The following is a 20,483-nucleotide window of genomic DNA, read 5'->3' on the forward strand; positions in this document are numbered from 1 at the left end:
ACTAGGTGTTGGTGTGAAAATATTTTATAAATGTGATTAACTACACTCAGTTGACTTTAAGTAGGCTTCCCTCTATAATGTGGGTGGGCCTAATCATACAAACTTCAAACTCAAGACTGCAGCACACAATCCTACAAGAGTTTCCAGCCTGTCAGCTTGCCCTAAAACTGTTGGACTTGCCAGTTCCCATAAGCAAGCCAATTCCTTAAAATAAACTTCTCTCTATATATATTTTTAAAATCTCTTTATAGATATATATCTATGCCTATGTATAGACATAGATAGGGTATCTTATTGGTTCTCTTTCTCTGGAGAACCCTAATACAGCATTTTATATTTATATGAAATGTATATAAATTATGTAATTTATATAAAATTATAGAAATGCAAACGAACCTCTAGTGACTAAAGGTAGATAATGAACTTGGTTCCCTAGGGCAAGGGTAGATAGAGGATAAACACTGCAAAGTGGCATGAGAAAACTTCTGGGGATGACAGAAATCTGTTATATCTTGACTGTGGTGGTGGTTTCACAGGTGGATATAGGTCAAAACTGATCTAATTATACACTTTAAATGACAGTTTACTGTATATAAATTATACCTCAATAAATTATACCTAAAAGTGGACAACTAGGTGAATGATAGTGTCATTAGTCGAGATAAAAAATACATGAAGAATACATGCTGAAGTGGATTTGCCTTTAGTCACACTACACTGTGGTTGTATTGAGATATCCTGTGGTAATGTCAAGAAAGCCAATGAATATATGAGTTTAGACCTGAAAAGATAAATGTGAGCTGAATGCAGCTTTGGGAGTTGTCTACACAAAAGTAATGAGAATGGCTAGGGATAGATTTGATGAGAACAAGACAGCAAATAAAGAAAAAGAATGTCTTACAAGTGGACTGGGCGCTGTGGCTCACGCCTGAATCCCAGCACTTCAGGAGGCCGAGGCAGGCGGATCACCTGAGGTCAGGAGTTCAAGACCAACCTGGCCAACATGGTAAAACCCTGTCTCTACTAAAAATACAAAAAATTAGCTGGGCGTGGTGGTGGGCGCCTCTGATCCCAGCTACTCGGGAGGCTGAGGCAGTAGAATCGCTTGAACCTGGGAGGCAGAGGCTGCAGTGAGCTGAGATGGCACCACTGTACTCCAGCCTGGGCAACAGAATGAGACTCCATCTCCAAGAAAAAAAAGAACGCCTTATTAGTGTCCCACAGATTTTGCTATTGGGTCTTTTGTGACCTGAGGAATGCAGTTTCAATAGAGTAGTAGGGTTGAAAGTTGGACTGAAATCAGTTTTAGAAATAAAAGGAAATTCTTTTAAAGTGACCATGGTGATTATGGGTTATTTTTTTAAGACATTAGCAATAAAAGCAAGAGAAAAGGAGGTGGATAAATAGGAATGAGAACTAAGAAGGGTTTTATTTTTTGCTTTTTTTGAGAGGTATTTCTGTTTGTTCCCATTTTGTGGGCTATTCATTTGATCTGAAATATTAGTTTTGTTTGTACACAGAAAACATTTGAACACTTTTATAGCCAGAAAGAATGAGCCCACAATGTCGGTAGGCTGACACCACAAAAGGAAAGGATAAGGTTTCTAAATGAAAGTCAAGAACACAGATGAAACTGTTACCTTAAATAATCATCTCAATGGGTTCTACAAATTCTTAAGACCGCTTTCAAATTTACTGCAATTTTAAGTGTATATATAATGCCTCTTTTAAAAGAAGGGGTGGGAATCATTATGGTATTAGCTCAGTCAAAGCAAAGGAAGTGAAGACTTACTGAGTGACCTCTATGTCAAAACCTTTCACAGTTATCATCACATGTAGACATCACAACTTTGCAATCCATTTGTAGATGAAAAACAAGAGGCTCAGAGAGGTCAAGTGACCTTCCCAAGGTCAAAAACCCAATTGGCAGCTGACTAAGGCTCAAAATGAAGCTGATCTGACTTCAACCTCCTTGCACTTCTCCATGCCATGCAACGTGTCTAACAATCCGGAAGTATCACAGAGGAGCAAAAAAAGTTGAATTCTGCCGCAATGAACAGTATCAGGAAAGAAGAGAAAAAAACTGACCGGTACCACATATTATACCCGGCCTTAAATCTATCCAAGCTAATCAGATTTTGGACAATAGGCAGAATGAGCCAATGAATCAGTACATATATCACAATAAGGCTGCTACACAGACTGAATGAATGTTTGTGCCTCCACCCCACAAAAAAATATATTAAAATACTAACCCCTAATGTGATGGTGTTAGAAGTGAGACCTTTGGGCGCTGATTATGTCATGAGGGCAAAGCATTCACATATGGGATTAGTGACCTCATAAAAGCAGCCCCAGAGAGCTGCCTTGCCTTTCCTGCCAGGTGAGTACACAGTGAGAAGATGGCCATCTATGAGCCAGGAAACAGGCCTCCATCAACATGGAATCTGCCGGCAACTTGATCTTGGACTTCCCAGCCTCCAGGATTGTGAGAAATCAATTATGTTGTTTATAAAACCACACATTCTATGGTATTTGATAATGGCAGCCTAAACGAACTAAGACAGGGCTGTGTCATTTTCTACCAAATTCACAGCAACATTAGCAATGGCTTTTCAGATTTCAGTTATTTGAGCTTCAACATTTAGGGTAGAAATACACTAAATTTTGGTTAACAACAAACAAACAGAACCTATCCCCCTCACCCCAAAAATATTTTTATTTAGGAAGTTATCCTTCCTAAAAATCTGGCATGTTCTGGAGGCAAAGAAGTATGAATAAAGAAAACACACAAAATAACAACAAGGAAACTTTCCATGTACCCAAAGTTCTCACAATACCCATCTCTGAAATGTACTACTTTATCTCAGGGAGACACGTAAGGCAAACTCTATCAAGGCCATAGGGAAGCTCCAAAAAATTCATGATGTACAAAGCCCAAACAACATTACAGGTTTCGAAGGGCTTTGACAATGTTCCACCTTCTACCTATGGAGACTTGTAGCTAACACAAATGTCCCATTATATTGCTTGATATTTTCCAGCAGCTAAAACCTGTGAAAAATGTTAAAAAGAAAAAAAATTAAGTGGGGCAGGGATCTTAGAGTAGATCCAATTCAGCAGTACCACAAAAACTAGAGTTTAAATAAGGAGACTCTCAAAACTCCAGCAGCCTAGGGTTCCCAGCATGACAAAATTCAAGTCTTTTTTACTCCTGTTGTTTCTCATATTCATCTCTTCCCTTTTGCTTCCAAGAACATCACATACTGCTTACAATCTTGACTGGCCTTCAGCATACCATGAAGGTCCATTGTACTCAATTTTAGAGTTCTTTTTCTGGGGGGATGGGGGAAGGAATTATTTTTTGAATAGTTCTAACTATATACAAGGATTGTATTTTGTAAATTTTATATTTTCTCGGATACCTTCCAAAGAACAAAAAGAGAAAATCTTTTTCTTTTGAGAGTCTTGCTCAGTAGTCCAGGCTGGAGTGCAGTGGCACAACCTTGGCTCACCGCAACCTCCACCAGCCAGGTTCAAGCAATTCTCATCCCTCAGCCCCCCAAGTAGCTGGTACTACAGGCATGTGAAACTATGCCCAGATAATTTCTGTATTTTTAGTAGAGATGGGGTCTCACCATATTGGCCAGGCTGGCCTTGAACTTCTGACCTCATGCGATCCACCCACATCAGCCTCCCCAAGTGCTGGGATTACAGGCATGAGCCACCATGCCCAACTTAAATTTAATTATTTTTAAAAAACAATAAAATTCACTATCTTTCAAGCCAGATGGGTCTACTGGAGCATTTCATCAACCTAAGATATATTATGGGATCCTAGTGATCTCGCTTTTCCTATATCTTAAAGCACTTTGTATCTCATCACCCTAAGAATTATTTCATTATTACACATCAATTATTGCCAATTACGCTTAAAAAAGACTAAAGAAAAATGGAACCATATTTTCCATGATATAATGATGAAATAAATTATTACTATATTATCACCATTTCATTTTCTTATTGCATTATCCAAAATATTACATAATCTTCCAGAAGAGTTTTAGACTAAACATACTAACTTTATAGTCTGCTTTCAGCTTTCACTGAACACAGTTGAGAATTCAGAATTTTTCATTTTCTGCCCAAAATGGCAAAGGGAAGTGACAAATGGAGACACAGCACAGTTAAGTCAGAAGATGAATGCAAACAGATGACAACAAATCTAGCATCAGATTCTGAGAAGAAGGGAGAAGGGAGGAGAAGGGAGGAGGTGGGGGAAGGACGAGAAGGAGGAAGGAAGAGGGGGGATGAGAAGGAGGAAGAAGAAGAAGAAGAAAGAAGAAGGAAGGAAGAAAGGAAGGAAGGAAGGAAGGAAGGAAGGAAGGAAGGAAGGAAGGAAGGAAGGAAGGAAGGAAGGAAGGAAGGAGAAAGAAGAAAGGAGAAGAAAAAACTGATTATACAGCTGAATGTCCCTAAGAACGAAGGAAGGAAGGAAGGAAGGAAGGAAGGAAGGAAGGAAGGAAGGAAGGAAGGAAGGAAGGAAGGGAGGGAGGGAGGGAGGGAGGGAGGGAGGGAGGGAGGGAGGGAGGGAGGGAGGGAGGGAGGGAGGAGAAAGAAGAAAGGAGAAGAAAAAACTGATTATACAGCTGAATGTCCCTAATACAGAAATCTGAAATGCTCCCAAACCTGAAACTTTTTGAGTGCCAATAAGATGCCAGAAGCAGGCAATGGACATTGTTAACACGGCAGAAGAAGTGCTTATTGATGACAGGTGAAAATGTCTGATGGGCTTATTGAAGGCCTAGAGTAGCGTGCATTCTTAACAGAAGAAGGTATCAATCATACCAGTTTTTAAAATCAAAGAGAGACATCTTAAGATCAAAACCACTGTTAATGACGCAGATGACTCTAGAGGAAACATTTTTAGAAGCCATCCAGCAGAAAGCCTCCTCATAACTAGAGGACCCACTTCCTGGTCCCTCAACTGCTTCTGATGTTTCCTCTCTCCTAAAAAAGCACCGTGTACACTAACCTTTTAATCAAAACACAAAGTCATCAGTGTACGGATGGGTGAATTTTTAAACAAAAACACAGCGTTATAGGTGGAGACTAAAAGCCTGCCATTGTTCATTGGGGCTGCTGTTGTTTAACAGATGGTACAGGTAATTCTGTTGATGCTTTTCTGCTTACAGGCTTAGTTACCATGAGCACATTCTTTTTTCACTGTATTAATGGTATGTCATATTTCTCACTGTTAAGAACTCATGTGTGAATAAGTATAAGAAAATGATTGCTTAATGGTAGCATATAAATTCAAAGTCAGAAACAATGGTGATGCCAAACCACCTCAGATGATCCACATGAATGGCTGAGATAGTGACAACTTTGCTTTCTTTTTTCTTTTTTTTTGAGAGAGTCTCACTCTGTCGCCCAGGCTGGAGGGCAATGGCACAATCTCGGCTCACTGCAACCTCCACCTCCTAGGTTCAAGCGATTTTCCTGCCTCAGCCTCCCGAGTAGCTGGAATTAAGGTGTGCGCCACCATGCCCAGCTAATTTTTGTATTTTTTGTACAGATGGTGTTACACTATGCTGGCTGGTCTCAAACTCCTGACTGCAGGTGATCCACTCGCCTCAGCCTCCCAAAGCACTGGGATTACAGGCATGAGCCACCATGCCCGGCCCATCTTTGCTTTCTAAAGGTTCAATGTATATCATCTTTGTTTCATGCACAAAATTATTTTAAAATATTATATAAAATTACCTTCAGACTATGTGTATAAGGTGTATGTATAGGAAACATAAATGAACTTTGTGTTCAGACTTGGATCCTATCCCCCAAGATATCTTATTATGTATATGCAAATATTCTCCCCCCAAAAAAATTCCAAAATCCAAAACACTTCCGGTTTCAAACATTTTGGAAATGGAATATTCAATCTGTATAAGCGAAATCCAAACTATGAATCTTTAATGAAGACATCCTACAAGGATTTTCTCAAATTCAAGAACCGATGCATCACCAATATATTTCTAAATGCAAAAAGAATGTATGGTGTTCTCATCCAAAAAGTTATTCAACAGGAAGGACTACATGGTGCAATATTCTACAATAAGAATTTGAACCACACCATTTTGCTAAAATGGCCTGTAACAAAACTTCATATTGTTGTTACTGGATTGCAAGCTGACACATGTTAAAAACCAGAGTAGGCCGGGAACGGTGGCTCACGCCTGTAATCCCAGCACTTTAGGAGGCCAAGGCAGGTGGATCACCTGACGTCAGGAGCTTGAGACAAGCATGGCCAACAAGGTGAAACCCCATCTCTACTAAAAATACAAAATTAGCCAGGCGTGGTGGTGCATGCCTGTAATCCCAGCTAGTTGGGAGGCTAGGCAGGAGAAGTGCTTGAAACCAGGAGGCAGCGGTTGCAATGAGCCAAGATCACGCCATTGCACGCCAGCCTGGGTGACAAGAGTGAAGCTCTGTCTCGAAAATAAATAAATAAAAATAAAATAAAAATAAAAACAAGACTAGCAGGAAATACATGATTTGAAAATAAAAAATATTCATTAGATTGATGATGCTAATTGGCTTTTTACAAACCTAGGAAGAAAAATATGTTGCAAACATGGAGGAAAGATGATTGAAGGCCTCCTTCAACAGAACTATGAGTTGTTCAAGATTTCAAAAAGTTCTTCAAGCTTGGCATTTGATGATGTAAGTACAAGAAGAACAAAAAGTAATGATAAGGTAGAACTTATTAGAGATGTATTTGAAATATGGAATCAGTATTAACAAGATGGAAATGTTCTAGATGCACGTATAACAGTTGATGAACAGTTAGCTGCATTTTAACACGTTACGCATTTTGAATACATCATAGAATAAGAATTTGGGTATACTATGCTTAAATTCTTATTAAAGTATTCTAATAAAGCTGTTCTCCCTATCCCTTTATTGTTCTGTACATTATTTGTAAAGCGAAAAATGCAGACCCAGACAACAAATGGTAATGGCCTATTTTTCCTGGTATATGAAAGACAGACCATCTTGGTGACATTTCTGTGAATGTTTAAAAGGTGCATTTTAGAAACAAAGAATACATCCTTTGAATCCTAGCATGATTACACAAGAGTTTGTTTAAAATTGTTTATCCTCCCTCCCCACAGCAATCACATCTAGTTATTCTACTCATTTCAAAATCAGAAATCATTTTTTTTTCACTTGGTCAATACTTTTTCTAAAATAAAATGCTTCAAAACAGCCTGGCAGAAACCAGGGATTACATAAAATCCTCTTTAAGAACATTCCTACCTCTGGACTTCTGATTCCACAACACCAAATGATTTAGTCAAGATTTACATCCAATATTCCACTAAAATTCAAATATATTTCTGATCTACACTTTCTAATCACACTTTGTTTCTTTCAGTTAAATAATCTCTGAATGTTTGATATAGAATGCAAAGTGAATGAGCAGTTCTTAATAATTTCTAGATATTAAATGTTATTCTTTTAAGTACTTAGTCTATCTTTATTATTAGCAATCATTTTATAGATGATATATTAAACTTTCAATAGTTTATTTCTAATTCAACCTTGATGATCAATGAGGATAGCAGCCATCACTAACAGACTGTCATCCCCACCATCACCCCAGAGAATACAGCATATAAATCATTTGCTTGATATCTATTAACTAAAATTACAATTCTGATAGCTAAAAGCTTACTAAAGCATAAATTGTTTGCTTTTATCCTAATAAAACCCAGTTTCTGGTATTTGCTCTTTAGTCTTTTTTCCCCCCATCTCCTTTTTCACTGTTAGGTAATCATATAATTTCTCCTCCCCACCTACATAATGGTTTGATTATTGTCACTAAGAATGCCTACAGCAGCCTTTTTTCTACTTGCATATTTCTAACATAACCATGTAACTAAGCTCAGCAGAATTATATTCAAAGATAACGAAATTTGATCTGGGTAAGGTTTGGTGATGAGAATTTTCCAATTTATTTTCTCATTTTTGCCTATAATACAGATAGCTATGGTTGTTAAAGAACCTTTTGTAGTACTGTTTCTGTTGTTTACCGAGTAATGTAATTTTTAAACTCATATTCCAGAGAGTTATAAAATAGCCTCCTCCATCGTCAGCCAATGATATCACTGTTGAGCTGTTTTCAATAAAAGTTCATGCTGTACTTCCTGCCTGACAGGTCATGTCTGGTTCCGGTTTTGGATCCTCTCCACTGTATTCAATCCCTTTGGTTCTCAAGGTGGCTACTGACTGATCAGGGGCTTGAAAAAGGCAGACAATGTTGGTTTTTAATTTGTTTTTGTTTTGCTCTAATCATAGCAGCTGAAATTTTTCATCCAAGTTGTGGCTTATTTGACTACTACATTGCAGTTCTCAAACTTTTAACTTTAGACTTTACTGGATAGTTTCTAAGACAGAAATTAAATTCAGTGTCAATGAAAACAAACTTACAAAACAGGCCTTCTTGGCAACACCCCTCTCCCCAGATATAGAGGTGATAATGGATTCTCATCTTCTCCTAGGAGCCCTAAGATGACTTGAGCCTCACATCAACTCTCTTTGCTACAGTTAAGTCAATTCTCTTTTCTTAGATCTAAGTGCCAGCCAAATATTGCATCTTAGCATTTTTCATTCCAAACCACTTTGTGGATGAAGAGGGCCAGACTGAAATGGGCCACTCCCTGAACTGATTGGTTTTCTGCTATTGTACTCTATTAAACCAGATAGGAAAAAATAAAAGAGCACAATTTCTCTAACACAAAAGCAGTACAGTCAAAATTCTCCCCCATACCTCCAAACACACACGCCACCAGATTCAAACAGCTGTTACCCACTTACCTATTTAGAAATGCAATCAAATATAAATATTTTCAGAGACAGATCAATTCTTGCATTCTAAAACTCTGTGGCAACAGTAATTCCCATGAGTCACTACCTAAGATTTCATGCCTATGCCACAGGCAAGTCATGCTCCAAACTGTTCAATCATTTCATTTAAAGCGCTCAAAAACTGAATTGGGTTTTGCCATATATGGGCTGTATCTTTTCATGTACGGAAGAATGGATCAAATTCAGCAGAAAACTGCAAATGATTTTCTCTCTAGTTTTATACAGTAATGGGTTTATTCTCCCAAATTCTAGGACTTTCTCAAGTGGTAGTAGGAATTGTGGTTTTGGCTCTCTTAAGCCAATGTAAGCACATTTCCCACTGTTCCATTAACTGAGAGAAGGGCAAATAACATTGTGGCAGTTTTGAAAAACCGAAGGAATCTCTGTTTTAGTGGTTTCCTTTGAAATTATGTATTTTAACCTTCCCCATTCCTGCTGGAAAATTAATTTTCCTGATCTGATATTGTCTCCTTTCCATATACTGAGATATCATAATACTATGATTTAGGGCCTGATACCAAGTTAAATGTTCAAAGCAAGATATGTTTCATTTGCTATATCCACTCACTGCCACCCCCTCCACCATTTCTTGTAATCCAAGGATCTGGCAGGAGAGTGGCTGGCAGGAGCTAGAATTTAATCTGTGGATGGCAGTTAATTATAAAATAACAGGTCCCAGCTTGTTTCTACTTTCCACCCCCAAGAACATTTATAAATCTATATACATCTGTAGACAGTTTATCTTTCAAAAACTTCTCATTTTAAATTTGTTACCCTCACATAACTCTTAAGAGTTAGTGATTGGTAACTCAATTTTAAAGATGAAGTCTTTGATGTTGAAGTAAAAGAGATTCAATATTTAACACTCTTATTTTTCCAGCCCAAGTTCAAAACCAGTAAGACAGGAAAGCCAGAAAGAAAAATATGTATTTATCTGATATATAATATACACCTGATATATTATATAGAGTGATACAGATACACAGATAATAGCTTTATTACCAATAAAGCCTAGGTTGGAAAAGGTAGCTTAGGTCTATTTCTCTACCTAGTCACAGGTACAGCTTGACAGGTACAGCTCGACAGGCAGAGGCCTCCCTGAGGAGGCCTGCCCCTATAAAACTCACAGCATGAACAAGCACAGCAGAATGCAAGATCTGTAGGAAAGGAGTGAGCTGAAACTAGACAGGCCCAGTTCCTTTTTCCAAACTCAAAGATAAGTCACTTCTACGCCCCTAGGGAAGACTAAAGTGAAGGAGTTTCTAGAGAGGATTATCCCAGTGAATGCCCATCTCATACAAGCATGCAAACATGAAATCAGAAGAAAGAAAGTTCTTCCCCAACACACAGCACCAAGGAACCTCAAGTTGCCCCCAAAGCCAGGCTGACATTCCCCAGTTCCCACACATTGAACTTGCTGACTGAAACATTTTTCCTCTCCACCTATCTAAATCCTATTCATCTTACATTATTAAGATTATCTCCAATTCTCCTTTTCTGTGCAAATATTTTAAGTCACTTACCCTTTTTGAGAACACATGCATCTCAAAAACTACATGCTTTACCCTGCAGATCCACTTAAGCAGGTACATGTAAGCTTTAATAGACTGTAATATGCTGAGAAGCAACAAACAGTGGAGGACCATTAACTCATCTTGCACTCTTCCCTTGGGTACTTCAAGATATATGAGCAAATGGCTTATAGATCCAATAAAGGTACCAATGCATGCACCAAATATTAATAAAGCTTTACTTAAGCATAAATACAGCTTTAATATTTTCCTCTCATATCCAAATATACTTATTTGCATACTTCCTATTATGCCAGCACCCCTCTTTGGAAACTACCACTTCATGCAATGGGGAGTGACATTAGGGCTGAACTTTAAGAAACATAACTCTGACAGCAATGAGAAGACAGAAAAAGAGAATGACCAGACATCCAAAATGGGATCATAGCATCGAACATGAGAAGGCCATGCATACAATGGGGCAGGTCCAACCAACAAAATTTGAAAAAAAGTCAGCTTTGGAGTGGTCTGAAAAGGGAGACAAAGGAGAAGACAGAATTCTGGATGATTTGACAGTAACAATCCTGAGTGACTTGGAGGATATAATAGCATTAACTAAAAAGGAAAATGCACAAGACAGCAATTTGAGGGAAGGACATTTAGATGAAGAGATCCTTGAGAAATACATGCATTTAAAGGACAAGTGGAGAGAAACTAATGAAGGAGCTGGAAATGGCCAATGACACTGGAAAAAAAAGACAGTGAAGTGTCCTAGTAGCCAAAGGAAGAGAGAAAGCACTTTTTAAAGGATGAGATGATCACTTGTGTCAACTTCTGTCAATAATTAAAGGAGACAAGGGACAAGATGACATCCGTGGATATGGCAAATAGCCAATAATAATGAAAGCCAGCATCACATCTGCTGCATGCTCGTCACATGCCAGGCACACCACTTCAAGAGTTGTACAAGTAAGAACCCATTTCATCCCCAAGAACCCTAGGACATAAGTGTGACTAGCAACCCCATTTTGGTGATCAGCCTCTCGAGTAGCTGGGCTTACAGGCATGCGCCACCAGGCCCAGCTAATTTTTGTATTTTTAGCAGAGACGGAGTTTCACCATGTTGGCCAGGCTGGTCTCGAACTCCTGACCTCAGGTGATCCACCTGCCTCAGCCTCCCTTGCACAAGAAAGAACCCATTTCATCCCAAGATGAACATAAGTGTGACTAGCATCCCCATTTTGGTTCATCCCCAATTTCATTTCATCCCCAAGAACCACAGGATGTAAGTGTGACTAGCATCCTCATTTTGATGACCAACAAGAAAATTAAATCCATAATAAGGAAGAGTCAGAATCCAAAGTGGATGGGGCTGAGGACAAATGAAAGGTGAGAAAGAATAATCTACCAATAAATGAACAGAGGGATAAGAAAACAGAACAGCAGCTGCAAGTAAAAATGTTTTTTTTTTTTTTTTTGGTTTTTGGTTTTTTTGAGATGGAGTTTCACTCTTGTTGCTCAGGCTAGAGAGCAACGGCTTGATTTTGGCTCACTGCAAACTCTGCCTGCCAGGTTCAGGCGATTCTTCTCCCTCAGCCTCCCGAGTAGCTGGGATTACAGGCATGTACGACCACACCCAGCTAATTTCTGTATTTGTAGTAGAGACGGGGTTTCTCCATTTTGGTCAGGCTGGTCTTGAACTGCTGACCTCAGGTGATCTGCCTGCCTCGGCCTCCCAAAGTGCTGGGATTACAGGCATGAGCCACCGCACCCAGCTTGATTTTATTTTTAAGATGGAAACTATTTGAGCGTTTAAGTGTTTATCAACTGAAGAGACAGAATCTAGGTCTGCCCCACAGAAAAAAATATCGCTGGTGCCACTGGAAAAAGTCACAAAGACAGAGGTATGATGTCAAAGAGTCCAGAAAGTAGACAGAGAAAGACATACAGTAGAGAATAGCATAGTGTCACCAAACAATAGTGTCACACCACCATGGACTGACTGTCTCTGACAGTGAGAAAACTTAAAAACGAGGGACTGAGAAAGAGTAAGATCTGAGAGGAATCAGACAGAAATGGCAGCTGTGTAGCAGTCTCAGGGTTCCTTCCACCCCAACACAAGGGTGCAATGAGCAGTTCAGTACAGGCTGCAAAAGGCTGAAGGAGGTGTTCGCATGACTTGCTGCACAGGAGACTAGAAAACCTGGCAAAAGGTGGAATCCAGGGCTGAAGACAGCAGTTGTCCAGGGTCCTACCCAACCTATAGGAAAAGCACTGGGTGAGTTTTCCCCTCTTTTTGGTAGCACCCTGCTTCCTCCTGAGTTCCACTGGAGGTCAGAGAGCACAGCTCAGGTTTCACACTATACTTACTTCAGAAGCATGCAGAGTTATGCAGAAAAAAGGACACTCAGAGAGCAGTGGAAGAGACAAGTTACTGCAACCACTTTAGCTACACAGGTTGGCTACTTCTCTACACAGCTTGGGAGCTCATGCATAGCCCGGAGGGAGAAGTGATTGCTAGAGAACAAAAAAATTAGTAACTGAGTCACACGGGGAAAATTTCTGGATAAAAATTTTAATTGGCTAGGTGGATCCTTAGACTGATAGACTTTGTGGATTTAGCTTCAAAGTGTATTTAAAGCAGTGTTAAAAGGTAACAACTGTGTTTTAGATATCTTACAATTTATATTTCTAGGGTAAAAACACTAAGAACTCTTTTCCATAAACACCTCTATCATAACCATTATGGTAAAATTAGAAAATAATCAATATTTTAAAATGAATTATATACATGCAATGTATTTTCTTTGAGCAATTTATATCCTACTTAGATTAAAAATTAGCTGGGCCCATGGTGGCACACATCTGTAGTCCCAGCTACTTAGGAGGCCAAGACAGGAGAATCGCTTGAACCCAGGAGGCAGAGACTGCAGCAAGCTGAGATTGCGCCACTGCACTCCAGCCTGGGCGAAACTGCGAGACTTTCTCAAAAAAACAAAACAAAAAAGATTAAAAAAAAAAACAAAAAAAATATAAAAATCAAGAAAACAGAAATTTTCTTAAGTTTTTTTTTTATGTAATTACAGAAAGATTATAAACTGAATGAAAAGATTTGGGTTCAGTGTCAGCCGATAATTATTTACAGGATCCTAAACAATCAATTCCCTCTTTAGGACTCAATCTGTTCAACACAGATGAGTGACCTGAACTAGATACAAAGTACATCAAAACCATAGCTTTACAAATGCAGATAGTCAATTTTTTAGAACAAAAACAGGATTCTATTTAGCTGGGTAGTGAGGAATACTAATAGCACTTATAATTTATTAATTTAAAAATCTATATTAATTGTTATTAAGAATAAAAAATACTATTACTTAGGTTTCACATACTAAGTAAAAGCTATTAGATCTTTATTACGTTTAAGATCATCTGATTATAATGAGGATAGAGTGTAGCACATTTTTCCTAGTATTTTCTAAATTTTTAAAAAATGCTCACAGGCCGGGCGCAGTGGCTCATGCCTGTAATCCCAGCACTTTGTGAGGCCGAGGTGGGCAGATCACCTGAGGTCAGGAGTTCGAGACCAGCCTGACCAACATGGAGAAACCCCATCTCTATTAAAAATACAAAATTAGCCAGTCATGGTGGCACATGCCTGTAATCCCAGCTACCAGCGAGGCTGAGGAAGGAGAATCGCTTGAACCTGGGAGGTGGAGGTTTTGGTGAGCCGAGATTGCACCACTGCACTCCAGCCTGGGCAACAAGTGTGAAACTCCAGCTCAAAAAAAAAAAAAAAAAAAAAAAGCTTACGGAGGACCAGTGCAGCAGCTCATGCCTATAATGCCAACACTTTGGGAGGCTGAGGCAGGAGGACTGCTTCAGGGCCAAGAGTTCAAGACCAACCTGGCCAACATAATGAGACCCTGTCATTATTTTTTTTAAAAAAAGAAAAATGCTTATAGAAATGTATCAAATTCAGTACCTCTACTTCAAATTTGTAGAAGGCCTGTATTTTTTCTTTACATTACTAATACCATCATTTCTTAGTAAACCATATTCTTTTAACACCTTGCTTAGAAAACTGTACTATTAAATTATCACCATTCCTTCCAGAATATTTGAAAGAGATGCTGCAATCCTTTTAAGTTTTAACAAGATTTGTCCATCTCCAGAGAGTCTGCACATATGCAGCATAGTTATTAAAAACACCAGGGAAGTCCAGGCACAGTGGCTCATGTTGTAATCCCAGCATTTTCGGAGGCCAGGGCAGGCAGATCGCTTGAGCTCAGGAGTTCAAGACCAGTCTGGGCAACATGGTAAAACCCCATCGCCACAAAAAATACAAAAAACTAGCTGGGCGGTATGGTGGCAGGTGCCTGTAGTCCCAGCTACTCTGGAGGCTGTGGCAGGAGGATCACTTGAGCTCAGAGAGGTCGAGGCTGCAGCGAGCCATGACTGTGCCACTGCACTCCCGCCTAGGCAGTCCTGTCTTGAAAATAACACAACACAACACAACACAACACAACACAACATAACATAACATAACATAACATAACATAACATAACATAACATAACATAACATAACATAACATAAAATAAGGCCGGGCACGGTGGCTCACACCTGTAATCCCAGCACTTTGGGAGGCCGAGGACGGTGGATCACAAGGTGAAGAGATCGATACCATCCTGGCTAAAACGGTGAAACCCTGTCTTTACTAAAAATACAAAAAATTAGCCGGGCATGGTGGCGGGCGCCTGTAGTCCTAGCTACTCAGGAGGCTGAGGCAGGAGAATGGCGTGAACCTGGGAGGCGGAGCTTGCAGTGAGCCGAGATCCGCTCCACTGCACTCCAGCCCAGGCAACAGAGTGAGACTCCATCTCAAAAATAAATAAATTAATTAAATTAAATAAATAAAATAATGCCAGGGAGACACTCATTCCAAGAGGTATCACTAAATTTCATCAAGTTTTGCTAAGCAGGCCACTAATAATAAACAAAAAACCCACCTTGTTTAAATCCCATTTTATATGCATCCTTCCTCTCCTCAAACTCTGAATTCCTACAAAATTAAATTATGTTCTCTAGTTTACAATGTGGATGTGGAGAAAGAAAAACAAAGAAGGGCAACAGAGAGAGCCTTGCATTGAGGCCACAACCACTCCAGGGGGTGGGATTATACCCATTCCACACAAGAGGAATCGGAAGCTTTGGGAGCTGACGTAAAACTGGTAAACGGTGAAACTAGGAATCAAACCCAATTCTACCTGGCTGCCAGAACCACACATTGCTTTCCCCAGTTCACAGGCTATCACAGCATCAGCAGCAATCAAGGTAGAAAACCTAATACCACAAAAATAGGAACGCATCTGTGATGAGAAAACTTACAGATCTCAGACTACAAACTGAAAATGCCTACAGGGCCCAGGCAAGCAATATAAAATGAAGGGAATTCAACGGGACTGGGAACAGGAGACCATGTGTATCATCTACAGAGGCAGCTGCTGCTTCACTTCATGCAGGAATGTGGGCCTGGTGTTGCCAGATTTTGTGCTTCAAGAGAGACTGTAAATAATCTCATTATTTCATACTGACAATTAACTTTTAAAAATTAAACACAACACTGATCAAACAACATAAATCTGTAGACCACTAGTATTCAGCCCCTAGAACTCCCGGTTTTCAACCTCCAGTATTCTGGGGGCACTACTATCATTTCTAATAAAAATAAAAATAGAAAGACAAGTATGGAACCCAAGGGGCAAAGAGACACAGGTCTGAGAACAGCCAGAAGATTATAAAAATTAGATGAATCATATCCGTTTAACCCAAGATGAAATTAGTCACTAAGTATATATTTCATTCCCAGGGTTTTAGTTTTCAATTTCCCAAAGAAAGAGCAAGGCTGCAAAAGAGAAGATTGGGTTGAGGAAGGGGAGGAACAATACAGCAAATGATGAAATGATATGTAAACGGTAAGATGATTTTAATGCTCAGGCAAAACCTGCTCTTAACTGAGTCAGTCAACCACCAGTTACAGAAACGACGGTATCAATAATTCTGAACAAGATTAATTTGGGTGGGTAGAATTAGTTATTTCTTTATTAGTCCTTAATTTTAGCCATCAAAGCATAGCCACCAAGGGAAAGTAAGCATATCAGTGTGGTTACATTTCAAACAAGATCTTGAAATTCAGACAAATATTTAGTATGTTCAAGAGATTTTGACAAATATTACTTAAGCCAAAGACACAAATGAGGACATACTCAATATAGCTAACTCTTCCCATCTCTCCATGTATCCTCTATCTCTATCTGTTGCATTTCCAAAGAAATATCTTTGTGAATAAATTCAAAAACATTTTAGCTGCAAACACAACAGAATCTCCAAAAGTACACACTGACCTAAGGCTGAAAAGAGTTTTCATTTTACAGGGGAGTGGAGATTTTTTTAAGTTATGGAAATGTTTAAATTTTTTTTTTAACATTTTTCCAAACTTTTTGAGGTCGCAAGACAATTATTTTTACCTGTGTTTTTTCTGCAGCAGTCTTCTCACTAAATGACAGGGCTATCTGATATACTCCATACCATTATAGGTACACAAACTGTTGATACGGATCCCACCACATAGTACTAAATCACCCTCTGTCATATTTATGTAATTTTTTAAAGTAGCTAAAAATTGTCTTAAGGAATGTTCTCTCTATCCTATGTACTTCCCACAAAGTAGACTCACAAATTCAACAAATCAACATTTCCATATAAATCTTGTTTTTGACTCAAGAACATCACAGTCGGCTCTATAAACATTACATAGGAATTAGACACAAAATTTTCCTTTTTCCTTAGTTTAGAAAGACTTGGATTCAACAAGAGCCTCCATTCTCCCCTTATTGCAATCACCATGTGAAAAGAAGGTAATTTGCATTTGGTTCATTATCCTTAAAAGGAAGCAATTTTCAAAGAGATGGAAAGATCTTTTTTTTTTTTTAACTCCTAAGGAAATCCTTCACTCTGGTGGCATGGGTTTTCCACATGCAAAATGCAAATGTGGTCATAAACTGAAATTTTTTCTGAAATGGATTTACTAGGGAAAGTTATAAACTTAACAAAATGTCTCATCTCTGCCTCAGACCAATCCACTCAATAGTATCTAGTTAAGGTGTCAGAGGCTCTTTACCTTAGCAAAAAGAAGCTAAATTTTTTTATTTGCTTGCTAATTAGGGGTTTCTGTGACTACCCAAAGATGCACAAAGAAATAAAGATTTTGCTTTTATTTAAAGAAATGGAGTAAGGAGAGAATAGTATCATAACAGCATGGGCTGAGTACGAGGATACCCATTTACTAGACGACAAATCTTCACCAAGTTACTCAGCCTCCAAGTTACTCAGTGCTTTTCCCTTATCTTGGAAATGTCAGTTTACTGGCCTGAATTAGGTGTTTCATTTTGTCTTTTTAAAAGCTATGTTATGAATTACTGAAAGCCAAAATTATTTACTTGGTAAATGTACCCTAAAGGGTAAAAAACAAAAAAAGTTACAATTACAATTTTACCATCCAAAGTGCAACAAATTTTCTTAGGATAGGGAAAAAGATTTCTACTCTCTGCTAATAATAAACTTCGAATGTATATATATATATATATATATATATTTTTTTTTTTTTTTTTTTTTTTTTTTTTGAGACAGAGTCTCACGCTGTTGCCCAGGCTGGAGTGCAGTGGTGCGATCTTGGCTCACTGCAAGCTCCGCCTCCTGGGTTCACGCCATTCTCCTGCCTCAGCCTCCTGAGTAGCTAGGACTACAGGCGCCCGCCACCGCGCCCGGCTAATTTTTTGTATTTTTAGTAGAGACGGGGTTTCACTGTGGTCTCGATCTCCTGACCTTGTGATCCGCCCGCCTCGGCCTCCCAAAGTGCTGGGATTACAGGCTTGAGCCACCGCGCCCGGCCTCGAATGTATATTTTTTAGAGCACTTGGAAAAAAAGGCATTTTACATTTGCAGAAACTCTGCTCATGGGGTCGAAATGCATGCTGTCTCTACCACACTATAACCTACGAGGTTTTATTTAAAAGTGTCCCTAACCTAGAACTTTCCACAGCTGAAAACTAATTGAACATACTTCTTTCGAATCCCAACACACCAATGAAAAAGGCCTTGCTCATGAAAACACCTTAAGGGCCCAGAGCCAAATGGGCAAGATGAAAAGGTTTTTGCAGGAAATACTCACAGGTTGAGCTGTTCACACAGGTCTGTAAGCAGGTGAAAGAGCAAGCCGCAAGGAGAGCTGAAAAACTGGAAAACAGCACGAGGGCGGCCCAAGGTAAGCAAGCACCAAGGCAACCAGGTATTCTGTGCCAGCTGAGGACCACAGGAGTCTTGCCAAAGAATTTAGAGAAGAAAAACTATATGTGTTTATAGCTTTATATTTAAGCTATAACAGACAAGAGTCTACCTCTACCAGCACACTGCCAGTTTCAGAAGTCAGCAACATCAGAAAAGGAGCGAAGGTTAGCCCTAAGAGAACAGAAAAGCAGCAAACATTTGAGAAGTTAAAATGGGGACACCCCAAATGGGGAGTAGCTGAGTATGGCCCACACTACAAAGAGAAAAATTAAAACACACCTTTTTCAAAACCGCAAAGAAAACACAAAGCCTTATTTGAAACACAGAAGGACATCAGTACACTACTAACAAATCTCTAACAAACAGCAAGAAATGAAATAAAAACTAATTAAATTCACACTTGAGTTTTATCACACTCAAACAAGAACTGTTTCAGAGGTACTAAATACATCGGCCCATTACTGGTTTGCTTCATGTAGGTTTCTGTTTGTTTCAGTAGTCGTTCTATAAACTAGTAAGAGATTACGTATTGAGGCCTTGTCTTTCCTGTAAAGTATAACCTGGCACCTACTGCAGTGTTTTGCATACAATGTTGACATCTGTACAGATGATGACATTTTGCTTGAAAAAGAAGTTTTAACGTTAAGGATATCCCTTGCCCACTCAAGTCTCCCTTTGACGTACCATATTACACTCATCAAAAATTAGCATCTCTTATCACCTCTAGAGACAAAAGTCTCAATTGTATGTACATGCACTGCAGTGAGTATGGCAAACATTGCTGGTGGCTCATTCTACACTTCTCTTCTTGATTACACCCCACTTGTGTTGAAGTATCTACCTGTCCTGCAAATAGCCATGTGCTTCAGGAGAAAGTCAACCCTGCCCCTAACTCCAACAAAGAGATTCTCATTTCCACACCAATCATGGTAACTGGTTTAGAATGGGTATATTACAATTCTTCCCACTGATACGTGGGCAACCTAACTGGGGGCTTTGGGGAAATTTTCTTAAAGAAAAGTATCCATTTCTTCCTATCTCCCTCTTCTCTAGACAGTCATTTCCAAAAGTACTATGTAGAACTGCTACAGCAGCATATGGCCAAGAGGGAAGCCTGCCTGAGAGCAAACCGCCAAGTCAAGGATAGCAGAGCTCAGAGGGAGAAAAAACTAAAGTCTTTAAGGACATCAATTAATTCCTCATCATACCACATATGGTCCAGATCCCAACCACTTCTGGATTCTCAGTGTTGTGAAATAATAATCCCCCGATTATTTAAGCTTGTTTGATTCAGGCTGTCCATTACTTGCAGACGATGGCATGCTAAATGTGTGGGTCTCCTCTCCTTATGGGCACATGGCAGGATCATCCTTCCTAGCTCCCTGGTGGCTGGGTAAGCCATGCCACTTTTGCCAAGTGAGCTGAAGCCCTCTAGAACTTTCTTTTCCCTTTGGTAGCCAGCAACATTCCAGATAGTGTTCACTCCATCAGCCTGGCTCCCTGAGTAGATAATGATGTATATGAAGCTTCCCTCTCCCTCTTTGATAATTAATACAACATGAGCAGAAATTAAACCTTTATTATTTCAAGCCACTGAAGTTATTTGGGAATCATGAGCTAGTGTAGCACGTTCTAACACATTTTATTTAAAAAAAAAAAAAAAATGAATGAAAGGAAGAAAAAAACATTCATC

At 39.2% G+C, this 20,483-nt stretch overlaps 1 protein-coding gene and 2 long non-coding RNA genes across 4 annotated transcripts in view; 2 read left to right on the plus strand and 1 right to left on the minus strand.

Annotated features, from left to right (window-relative positions):
- Positions 1-20,483, minus strand: part of LOC105477008 (PH domain and leucine rich repeat protein phosphatase 1) — a 267,523-nt gene that overhangs the window by 205,732 nt on the left and 41,308 nt on the right. The gene's annotated exons all lie outside the window — the stretch shown is intronic.
- On the plus strand, positions 2,411-10,890 carry LOC112425773 (uncharacterized). Of its 2 annotated transcripts, none has more exons than XR_011616832.1 (4): positions 2,411-2,488; positions 6,614-6,723; positions 8,565-8,609; positions 10,760-10,890. It is a non-coding gene; the product is annotated as an uncharacterized lncRNA (long non-coding RNA). The 2 variants fall into 2 exon arrangements; XR_011616833.1 differs by lacking the exon at positions 10,760-10,890 and adding an exon at positions 9,984-10,086.
- Positions 15,937-18,829, plus strand: LOC105477005 (uncharacterized). The gene is made up of 4 exons (XR_003016919.2): positions 15,937-16,011; positions 16,314-16,419; positions 17,299-17,361; positions 18,695-18,829. It is a non-coding gene; the product is annotated as an uncharacterized lncRNA (long non-coding RNA).

The sequence above is a fragment of the Macaca nemestrina genome, chromosome 19 (genome assembly GCF_043159975.1).
Source record: "Macaca nemestrina isolate mMacNem1 chromosome 19, mMacNem.hap1, whole genome shotgun sequence".
Taxonomy (NCBI): Eukaryota; Metazoa; Chordata; class Mammalia; order Primates; family Cercopithecidae; genus Macaca; species Macaca nemestrina.